Genomic DNA, 11,662 nt, shown 5'->3' on the forward strand with positions numbered 1-11,662 from the left:
GATCGGCGGCTCCCCCTGCTCCCGATTGGAAATCGCCAGCTTCACGTGATGCCCTGCTCCAGACCGCTTGTTCGCCTCCTGCTGCAGGACGAATTCTCAGGCACTCTGCTCTAGCCGATCGACTTGCTGGTTGCCGGACGCAGGGGCCCAACTCCTGATCTGTTACCGTCGTGCGCGCCCAAAAAAAAACAATGTCTACTGGATCAAGCTATGTTGCTGTTCCTCGTTGCCCGGTGATTTTTGATGGCTCTAACTACACCGAGTTCGTTGGCTTCATGCGCATTCATATGCGTGGCATCCGCCTATGGGGTGTTCTTTCTGGCGAGGTCTGCTGTCCGCCACGTCCGGTTCCTCCAGTGGCCCCTACTCCGCCGACTCCATCGGTTTTTCCTGCGAATGCTAATCAGGCCGCAAAGGATGCGGCTAAGCTTGTTGATGAGGCTGCTGATCGTGCTTATGATGAGCAGGTTTTGGCTTATGAGGAGGCTCTTCAGACGTATCATGGTGCTTTGTCTGTGTACACCCAGTGGCTTGATGATGATGCCCGTGCTGCAGCTGTTCTCACTGCTAGTGTTCTGCCTCAGTTTGCTTCTGAGTTTTTGGGCCTTCCTACTGTATTTGAGATGTGGACCAGTCTTCGTCAGCGCTATGAGCCCAAGGGTGATGCCTTATACCTCTCTGTGGTCCGTCAGGAGCATGCTCTTCAGCAGGGTGACTCTACTGTTGATGATTTCTATGCACAGAGTTCTGCTATCTGGCGCCAACTTGATTCTCTCCGCAGTGCTGGTTGTCGTACTTGCCCCTGTTGCCAGGCTGTCCAGGCCAATTTGGAGTTTCATCGCGTCTACGAGTTCCTGTCTCGGCTTCGTAAGGAGTTTGAGCCCCGGCATGCTCAGTTGTTTGCTCGTGGCCGTATTTCACTCATGGAGGCGCTTTCTGAGATTCGTGCTGAGGAGACTCGCTTACGTGGTGCTGGTTTGCTGGAGGTTCCCTCTGTGCTCGCTACTCGGGCTTCTTCCACTCCACCTGCTGCACCGACCCCTTCTCGCTCGAGTGCTCCGCCGCTCTTGCCCACTCCTTCTGGAGGCTCAGGTCGCCCCCGTCCACATTGCGACTACTGCAACAATGATGGTCATATTGAGTCCCAGTGCTACACGAAGCGGAAACACCTGCGCAAGGCGCGATCATCATCTTCAGGGACTTCGTCATCTACCTCGACAGCTTCAGCCATTGCTTTGACCGAGCAGGATATTCTGAGACTTAAGCGTCTGCTCGCGGCTTCAGGTTCTTCCTCGACGGGTATTGCTGGTTCTGTGACTGATGCTTCCCCACTGAGCAACCGCCCTCTACACAGTCAGGTACATCCCCATGGGTTCTGGATTCTGGAGCTTCTTTTCATATGTCTTCTCATTCTTCCACTTTGTCCTCTCTTCGATCGCTAGATTCTCCTGTTCATGTCTTCACTGCTGATGGTACTCCACTTTCTGTTGCTAGTAGAGGCAATCTTTCCACTCCTTATTATGTTCCTGATGTTGCTCATGTTCCTCGACTTACCATGAATCTGTTTTCTGCTGGTCAACTTACTGATTCTGGTTGTCGCGTCATCCTTGACGTTGACTCTTGTTCTGTCCAGGACCGTCGCACGCACACTCTGGTTGGGGCTGGCCCTCGCCGCCGTGATTCTCAGGGTCTTTGGGAGTTGGACTGGCTTCATGTTCCTTCCGCTGCCACCACCATCGCCAGTTCCTCCGCTTCAGTCGCCTCCGTTACTGGTTCCTTCAAGCAGTGGCATCATTGACTTGGTCATCTGTGTGGTTCTCGGTTGTCGTCTTTAGTTCGTCGAGGTCTTTTGGGGTCTGTCTCAGGAGATGTCTCTTTAGAGTGTCAGGGTTGTCGTCTTGGCAAGCAGATTCAGTTACCATATTCACATAGTGAGTCAGTGTCTAAACGTCCTTTCGATTTAGTTCATTCTGATGTATGGGGTCCGGCTCCTTTCGCTTCGAAAGGTGGTCATAAATACTATATTATTTTCATAGATGATTTCTCCCGTTACACATGGCTTTATTTCATGACTTCTCGTAGTGAAGTGTTGTCTATTTATAAGCGTTTTGCTGCCATGGTTCATACTCAATTCTCTTCACCCATTCGTGTTTTTCGTGCTGACTCTGCTGGCGAGTATATCTCTAAGATGTTGCGTGGTGTTCTTGCTGAGCAAGGAACTCTCTCTCAATTCTCTTGTCCTGGTGCTCATGCTCAGAATGGCGTGGCTGAGCGAAAGCATCGACATCTTCTTGAGACGGCTCGTGCGTTGATGATTGCTGCCTCTCTCCCGCCTCATTTTTGGGCTGAGGCCGTCTCCACCTCCACCTATCTTATCAATATACAGCCTTCCGCTGCTCTACAGGGTGGTGTTCCTTTCGAGCGTCTTTTTGATCGTTCTCCCGATTATTCGATGCTTCGCTTGTTTGGTTGTGTTTGCTATGTTCTTCTTGCCCCTCGCGAACGCACCAAACTGACCGCTCAGTCTGTTGAATGTGTCTTCTTAGGCTACAGTGATGAGCATAAGGGTTATCGTTGTTGGGATCCTATCGGTCGTCGGATGCGTATCTCTCGAGACGTGACTTTTGATGAGTCTCGTCCCTTCTATCCACGCCCATCTTCCTCGACTTTTTCAGTGGAGGATATCTCTTTCCTCACTTTTCCTGACTCACCTCTCACCCCCGTCGAGCCTGTGCCTATTCGTTCCACTCCCTATGCTTCTCCACCTCTAGTCGATTTGCAGCCACCATCTTCCCCGGTCTCCTCACCTAGCATGTCACCAGATTCTACACCTTCATCTCCGGTGACTTCTTCGTCGCCACCCCCCGATTCTACCTTGGCGATTCCTCCTTCTATTGTGCCATCTTTTCCTCAGCATTACACTCGTCGTTCACGACCCGTGGATGCCTCTGTGGATGAGTCGTCATCTTCCTCTCAGCCTACTTATGGCTTGCGTTCTCGTCCTCTTCCGCCTGTTGATCGCTTTGGATTTCTCCGGTGACTTCTTCGTCGCCACCCCCCGATTCTACCTTGGCGATTCCTCCTTCTATTGTGCCATCTTTTCCTCAGCATTACACTCGTCGTTCACGACCCGTGGATGCCTCTGTGGATGAGTCGTCATCTTCCTCTCAGCCTACTTATGGCTTGCGTTCTCGTCCTCTTCCGCCTGTTGATCGCTTTGGATTTCCCACTGTTGGTGCTGCTGTTCTTGAGCCGACTTCTTACCGTCAGGCTGTTGTTCATCCTGAATGGCAGTTTGCGATGGCAGAGGAGATTGCTGCTCTTGAACGCACTGGTACTTGGGATCTTGTTTCTCTTCCTCCCGGAGTCCGTCCCATCACTTGTAAGTGGGTCTACAAGGTTAAGACTCGTTCCGATGGTTCTCTTGAGCGTCATAAAGCTCGTCTTGTGGCTCGTGGTTTTCAGCAGGAGCATGGTCGTGATTATGACGAGACTTTTGCTCCTGTGGCCCATATGACCACTGTTCGTACCCTTCTTGCCATTGCCTCTGCACGCCACTGGTCTATATCTCAGCTTGATGTTAAGAATGCCTTTCTTAATGGTGAGCTGCGTGAGGAGGTGTACATGCAGCCACCACCTGGGTATTCTGTTCCTGATGGCATGGTATGTCGTCTTCGTCGCTCTCTCTATGGCCTTAAGCAAGCCCCCCGCGCCTGGTTCGAGCGTTTTGCCTCTTTGATCACTGCTGCTGGTTTTTCAGCAAGTGCTCATGATCCAACATTGTTTATTCACCTTTCTCCTCGTGGTCGGACTCTTCTTCTTCTCTATGTTGATGACATGATCATCACTGGGGATGACCCCGAGTATATTGCCTTTGTAAAGGCCCGTCTTAGTGAACAGTTTCTTATGTCTGTTCTTGGACCTCTTCGCTACTTTCTTGGGATTGAAGTCTCTTCTACCTCTGATGGCTTTTTTATATCCCAGGAAAAGTATAATCAGGATCTTCTTGCTCGTGCTGCTCTTACTAATGAGCGCATTGTTGAGACTCCTATGGAGCTCAATGTTCACCTCCGTGCTACTGATGGTGATCCTCTCCCTGACCCGACGCGTTATCGTCATCTCGTTGGCAGTCTTGTCTATCTAGCTGTCACTCGTCCGGACATCTCTTATCCGGTTCATATTCTGAGTCAGTTTGTCTCTGCTCCCACATCGGTTCACTATAGTCATCTCCTTCGTGTTCTCCGATATCTTCGGGGCACGATCTCTCACCGTCTATTCTTTCCTCGCTCCAGTTCTTTACAGCTTCAGGCCTATTCGGATGCTACGTGGGCTAGTGATCCTTCCGATCGCCGTTCACTTTCTGCTTACTATGTTTTTCTTGGCGGTTCTCTCATTGCCTGGAAGACGAAGAAACAGATTGCAGTTTCCCGTTCGAGTGCAGAGGCTGAGTTGCGAGCAATGGCTCTTTTGACGGCAGAGGTGACTTGGTTACGGTGGTTACTTCAGGATTTTGGTGTTTCTGTCACTACACCGACCCTGCTCTTATCTGACAGTACAGGTGCTATTAGCATTGCGCGCGATCCTGTGAAGCATGAGCTCACCAAGCATATTGGTGTTGATGCTTTCTATGTGCGCGCTGGTGTGCAGGATCAGGTTATTGCTCTTCAGTATGTGCCTTCCGAGTTACAGTTGGCGGATTTCCTGACGAAGGCCCAGACTAGAGCACAACATGGCTTTTATCTCTCCAAACTCAGTGTTGTTCATCCACCATGAGTTTGAGGGGGGGTGTTAGAGTTATAATATAAATCATGTACCCCTTTGTATTTATCCCGTTGTATAAGGGGTTTCCTGCATATGTTCCACACCTGTATATGTATATATATATCGGCCTATGGCCCCATGGGAATACAGGTTGCTTATTCCTAACAACAAGGAGATATCCCAGGGCGTATGCTCTTTGCGGATGTGGTACTAGTCGATGTTAGTCAGATTGGGGTTAATAGAAAGTTAGAGCTATGGAGACAAACCTTGGAATAGAAAGGTTTTAGGCTTAGTAGAACTAAAACCGAGTACGTGAGGTGCGGTTTCAGTACTACTAGGCACGATGAGGAGGTTAGCCTTGATGGGCAGGTGGTGCCTCAGAAAGACAATTTTTGATATTTGGGGTCAATGTTGCAGAAGGATGGGGATATCAATCAAGCTTCTAGCGACTAGCATTGTCTGTGACAAGAGTGCCACAAAAGCTAAAAGGCAGGTTCTATAAGATGGCAATTCAACCCAGAATGTTGTATGGTGCTGAGTGTTGGTCGACTAAAAGGCGACATGTCCAACAATTATGTCTAGCGGAGATGCGCATGTTGAGATGGATGTGTCGCCACACAAGGAGATTGGGTCCGGAATGATGATATACGGGATAGAGGTGGGGTAGCACCGATTGAAGAGAAGGTTGTCCAACATCGTCTCAGATGGTTTGGGCATATTTAGTGCAGGCCTCCAGAAGCTCCAGTACCTAGCGGACAGCTAAAGCATGCTGATAATGTCAAGAGAGGTCAGGGTAGACTAAACTTGACAAGGGAGGAGTCCATAAAGAGATATCTGAAGGACTGGAGTATCACCAAAGAACTAGTCATGGACAGGGTAGCTATCCATGTGCGAGAACCATGAGTTAGTTGCGAGATCTTATGGGTTTCAGCTCTAGTCTACCCCAACTTGTTTGGGACTAAAGGCTTTCTTGTTGTTGTTGTATGTAAATCATATGTATAATTTACAATTTACATTCTCATATTCAAATTCCATACAATTAAAACTCTTCAAACATATTGCAACCAATCCCGCCGCAGCATGCAAGATATCATCTAGTAAATGTAGAGAGAGAGAGAGAGAGAGCAAAATTGTATGTAAATTAACCAACAACCCTTGCACAAGCTCCAAAGTGAATTAGCGAGCAACCACACTTATTCTCTCACCTCCTAGTGGACAATTTAGATACAACTCATTGGAGTAGTCGTAAGATAATTTGTTGGTTGACGACATGTACATTTTTTTCCAACAAGAATGCATATAGCTTGTTGGAGATGCCGTAAGTACTCCCTTTGTCCCATAATGTAGTGAGAATTGTTTTCACCAAAGTGAAAAGTTTGCCAGGTTTATTGAGAAAACCATCTATATATACAATACCAAATATATCCCATATGAAAATGTATTTCAAAATGAATCTAAGGGCATTCCTAATGCATTATAGCTTAAGCTATATCATATACATTGAGTGTGTAGTTGGATATAGCTCCTTCACTGTATAATATCTTATTGATGTATTTGAAAGAGCTCTTATTTAATGTGTTTTGCGAGAGAAAACATATGATTTGTCTTGGTTTTTGTGCTAAGAGCTATATCTAGATTAACATATTGTAATGCTCTCTTTCTTCGTTAAATAGTGTGCCACATTAGATTTTTGCCTATGTGTCAACATTAAGATATAGTCCAAGGTGGAGCACCAGTAGTTCCCTAATGGTATTGATTTCGTATTCAAGATGTTGATAAAAAAATTATTAAACTTGGTCAAAGCTTTCAAGGTTTGACTTTGAAAAAAAATCTAAACACACAATATTTTCGAATGGAGGGAGTCCTAGGTACATTTACAAGAATGTATATAGAAGATATGACACAACAAGTGCATAATGTTATTCTTATTTATCCTAGAAACACAGAATCGAATTTAGTTACCACTGACCTTTCTCTAGGTGATCGCATAGGATTATTCTTATTGATGCACGATAACAATTTATCACAACCACTTACATTGAAGATTTGAACTTTGAAGTGGGAGTTCCCAGTATACGCAAACAACAATGTGTCACCCTCTTTAAGTTCATAGGCTCTAACAAATGCATCCCATCCAGATCGAAGGACTACTTCATTCGGTTCCTTGTCAACCTGAACTCTATATGTTTGTCCATCAGGCACTTCCAGCTTTATTTCGTCAGATATTTTCCCTCTGACATTGTTTGCGAACTCTTTTGGTATGGTCTGCAGGAATAACAAAAAGAACACATAATTACTTACGAGTTAAAGCAGTCACTGTAAAGGAAAACAAGAGCAGTGTACAAAATCTAAGATCCCAACTTCGGAATCAAGTTTACAAAGTAGCTAGCTCAATCTATCAACATCCCCCAAAATAACAATCTCAAAGACCTAAATAAGATACATATTAGTGCACGAGAACAGCGTAATTAACAATGTCTTACCAGTTCATTTTTTGAGGCACTGACACCCATCATAACCATGAAGAAACGCATTTTATCCATGTGGTGCCAATAATAAAATGCAGCACACACCTTGCATATCGCGTGACTTTTGCCGCTCATGTTACCACACCTACAATGTTAGCAGAGATGAAATTGTTTAGATGCACACTAAGTGCCTGTTTGGTTTCACTCCACTCCCTCGACTCCGCTCCCGAAGTGGAGCAGGCTATAGCTCGTTTTCGCAGAGCGGCTCAAGCCCAGCTCCACAGCTCCGCGGAGTGGAGCGGGGCGGAGTGATTCCAAACAGGGCCTAACTCAAATACTCACTCATGTTACCACACCACATGCTGCAGTTAGGCAAACAGTCTACTTACATGATAATAAATACAGTAATAAATTTGGATTATTGCAGTAGGTGGGCAAGTGTGCATCACATAAGGCTGCTGCCAATGCAGGGGTGCTTAGATGAGGTGCTAAGCACATTAAATAGCTTAGTAACTATACTCCCCAATGCATAGGTGCTTAGCTTATGGTTGCTAAGCTTGCTTCATTTAATGATTTAGCAACTAAAGCTCTTCATGTATTGGTGGGTTTCCTTCCTTTAAATGTTTTGCCTAGGTTCACGCGCTTAGCATTGTTTCTTCCAGGGTCACCACACTCATCTCTCTCCTCTTAAATAACTTGCCACATCAGATTTTTTTGCCTACATGGAAGGCTTAGCACCTGTACAAGGTGGAGCATTGGGAGGGGCCTAAACACTATACGGAAAATGAGCGAATTTCCTACTTTAGTATGGGTAAGAATCAAATATCGATATTTCTACGTAATTTTACTTGTTAGGCAATAAAGGTGACAAGAGGTAGCACTGCAGTTAGAAGCCAACCTTTCATTTTTTGGCGACTGCATATCATTATCATGCGGCATGCTCTTTTCATCGAGACAAGAAGCGTTTTTCATCGCAACACAGGATAACTCTTTCTCACAGCCAGTTTGATTGAATATTCGAACTTCAAAGCAGGAGCTTCCACTGGATTCAAACAATAAGATATCACCCTGTACGAGTTCATAAGTTCTGGCAAATTCTGCCCATCCAGATTGAAAGATGAGGCCATTCTCTTCCTTCGCAACCTGAACGGTATATATGTTTTACCGTTAGGTAAATCAAGATTGACTTCGTCAGGTATCTGCCCTCTGATATTATTTTCTAAGAACTTTCTTGGTACATCCTGCAAGAATAAGAAAATGTGACCTCTTTTTGACTTAAACAGAAGGTTCCTGTAACGGGAATCAAGATTCAATGGTGCACTATAAAAGCCCATTTGTTTGAACAAAACCAACATTTGTTTTTTATGGAGAAAAATAACACACATCAACTGGATGATACCAAAATGTAGTCATGTCGGCACCAAGCAAACAATAGTTGAGTGTGACCTAGTATACTCATGCTATAGTAGTATAGTCTGTAGATGGTTGGCATGGGATTGGGATACTGTAGTAGTAGTCTGTAGGTGATTTATGTCAGTATGGAGAATATCATAGGGTTAGGAAATTTGACACCGCTGTAAGACATAGGGTTAGAAAATGGTCCAGGGGAGTACTCAGGCTCCTCCCTCTCCTCCCTCTGTCGCTCCCGCGGGCGGCAGGGGAGGAACCCTAGCCGCCCCCCCACCAGCAGTCCTCCTTCTCCCCCTCCCTCCTCGCCGCCGCCTGCTCGCGCCGGCGGGCAAAGCCCGGCCCTAGGCGGCGGCGGGGCGATTTCTCCCCCTCGCGTGGTGGGGCTGCCGCGGGCAGATCCAATTGGGCCGGGGCGCGTCGTGGTGCGGGATGGCGCGGCGGCGCTGTGGCGGCGACCGGCGGCGGTGCTGGGCGTCTCCTGGTGGTGCGGAGGGCTGCACGGGGGCGGTGGAGCGCACTGGTGTCGCGGGATCCAGGCGGCGCGGGAGGTGGGCTCTCTTCCTGCTGGTCGCGGCGGGGCGTCCTTGGTCAGGTCCGGCCGGACCCGACTCCGGTCTGCTTCGTCTCGATGCGGGAGGTGGCGGCGGGGCTGGAGCGCAGGTTGCGCGGTGGCTGGCGTGCTCGTGGCGGCGGCGGCTCCCGGTTTGGGATCTGGCGCAGACGGGCGGCGCGAGGGCGGGCTGCGACCTCGGCGGCGCTCCTCAGCCGCTGCAGGGCGGCTCGGGGCTGCCCCTCGGGGTCCCGGAATGGAGGTGGGCTGCCACGGCGTGGTGGTGGCTCACGGCGGTGGTTTGGGTCGTTTCACGGCGGCGGCCGGACATCTCCGGCGTCGGCCCGTCGAGAAGCGGCTTGTTGTGGCCTTCGATTCCTCTCCTCGGCGTTCGGACGCTACCTTCGTCAAAGGGCTGGCCCTCTCCCAGCTGCGGTCCATCGCCTGTCTCGCGCCCGGTGCTGCGGGACTGATCTCGTCTCGTGCCCGGCAGCAGGACCGAGCTCGTCTCGCGCCCGGCAGCAGGATCGAGCTCGTCTCGCGCCCGGCAGCAGGACTAAGCCCGTCTCGCGCCCGGTGCAGCAGGACAGGTCGATGGAGGCCAGTTTCGGCCGGCCTCTTGGGTCTCGGCGCTGGGGGTCGCCCAGGGGTGCGAAAGACGGGACCTTTCCACTCGTCTCTTTGGTTGGAGTAGCGGCGGGTCTCGGGTGAGGTGGTGTCAAGGTCTTGGATGCCAGGGCGGCGGCCCTGGTGGTGGGAGCGCGGTGCTCATGGGCAGAGCCCGTGGCTTGGTGCTGCCTGGTGACCATGGCCGTGTGGGCGGCATGGTTGCCGGGGTGTGGCGTTCGGTGGTGTTGATTGTTGGCCGGGGTGAAAACCTGCTCTATCTTTGGACGGACCGGCGGCGGCGACTCGCTCCCTTCTTGAAGGCGGCATCGCGGCCTTCATTGCCCGTCGTGTTGCTCCAGGGGAAACCCTGACCCTCGTGTCGGGCGGTGGCGGCGCTCGAGTGTCGTTCCCTTCCTGAAGGCGCCACCTTGGAGCACACGGTTCGCCATATGCGGCTTCACCTCTTGGCGGTGGCGTGGTCTCGGCCGAGATCTCCGGTTGCTCTTGTAGTGTTAGGGGTGGTGTTGCTGCGTACAGCATCTTTGTATCCTGCCTTGGGTGTGTGTGTTGTGTTGGCGTGCGTTTGTACCGGGTTTTTTGATGATCTTTGCTTTATATATAAAGCGGGGTGAAAGCCTTTTTCGGTAAGTCGGAAAATATATCAACAACAACGAAGGCACTACTTATCACTAGTTCATAGTCATGCTCAGAATGACTTCTTATAACCAGATAAGTGCTGATGACTTTACTCACCCCTACTTGTTATTTTGTGAAGTGCCACCTACAAGTTCCATATTACCTCGCATTCTTTAGTTTCCTTTAAAACATGCCTTTGACCAACAAGTACTGTTGACGAAACTCTTTTTCTAGAACAGAGAATGGCAAGGTCGTACCACAAAATCACCGGTGACAATCTTGACGAAACGCCTTTTCCAGTCACCCTTGCGGTGCCAATTATGGTACACGACGCACTCGTTGCATCTTGCTAAAGATGTCTGCATTCTTTGACCACACCTGCCATGTTAATTGAGATCAAGCTGTTAGAGGAACTTCAGCAGATATATCAGGTAAGCATCCCAAGAGAAATTTGTGGGTAAGGTTCCAAAATTTGTAAACATATCCACCGAATTTGGGAGAAACGAAAAAGAACAAATGCAGCTCCTGCATAGGTATCTGCCCGTTTCTTGTTTCTGTACAATTTCATTTAGCTGTCTCTCATTTACCTATCTACTCATGTCTGAACTCTGAACTTGTTTGTCTTTCATGTACGAACTGCAAATACGAGTTCCAGATACCTACCATCAGGCCACGCGCAAAGACCCAAATATCCTGCTGCTTCCTCCTCCTCATCCCCTCACCCTCTTCCTCACAGGCCACGGTCTCTCTCCACGGCGAGACACTGCCACCAACTACGCCTCGCCTAGTCGAATTTCGCGCTAAGCCTCCGGACCCAGGCGGGGTCGACGCGCGCGGAGCGCCTGGTTCCGCCGTAGGGCATCAGGTGGCTCGCCGCCACCACCAGGCGGCCGAAGCCGTTCGCCGCCGCGTCGTCGCCTGGGAAGCGCTCGGCCATGGGTGTGAACTGGAGATGGCGAAAGAGAGGAGAGGAGAGGAAGGAACGACGACGGCGGGAGAGTGTGAGTCGCCGAGTGCGCCGGGGCGCATCATATATAGGCTGAGGCGCGCGTGCCACCGTGTGTACGCGTGGCGGGCGAGGGAGGGCGAGGGACGCGCGTCGTTCGGTCTTCATTGCGCCGCCCGTGAGGCATCAATGGTGCAGGCTGACCGGCGCGGCAGCACGCGGGAGCTTTGGCATTGATTCGCCACGGGAAACGAGGCGATGAGGACGAAGAAGGGCCGAGAG

The 11,662-nt window shown here is 49.7% G+C and overlaps 1 protein-coding gene across 2 annotated transcripts in view; it reads right to left on the bottom strand.

Moving 5' to 3' along the window:
* LOC119307574 (B3 domain-containing protein LOC_Os12g40080-like) overlaps window positions 1–11,313 on the bottom strand; it is a 16,269-nt gene extending 4,956 nt beyond the window's left edge. Inside the window, exons 1-5 of one of the 2 annotated variants that reach the window (XM_037583653.1) lie at window positions 11,098–11,313; window positions 10,692–10,812; window positions 8,128–8,470; window positions 7,335–7,374; window positions 6,731–7,026 (exon numbers count right to left, since the gene is read on the bottom strand). The gene's annotated coding sequence lies outside the window, so the exon portion shown is untranslated. Of the gene's footprint in view, window positions 1–6,730; window positions 7,027–7,244; window positions 7,375–8,127; window positions 8,471–10,691; window positions 10,813–11,097 lie in introns of both variants that reach the window. The other variant, XM_037583652.1, reaches the window with a different exon arrangement.
* Between the last annotated feature and the right edge of the window lie 349 nt (window positions 11,314–11,662).

The sequence above is a fragment of the Triticum dicoccoides genome, chromosome 5B (assembly GCF_002162155.2).
Source record: "Triticum dicoccoides isolate Atlit2015 ecotype Zavitan chromosome 5B, WEW_v2.0, whole genome shotgun sequence".
Lineage (NCBI taxonomy): Eukaryota > Viridiplantae > Streptophyta > Magnoliopsida > Poales > Poaceae > Triticum > Triticum dicoccoides.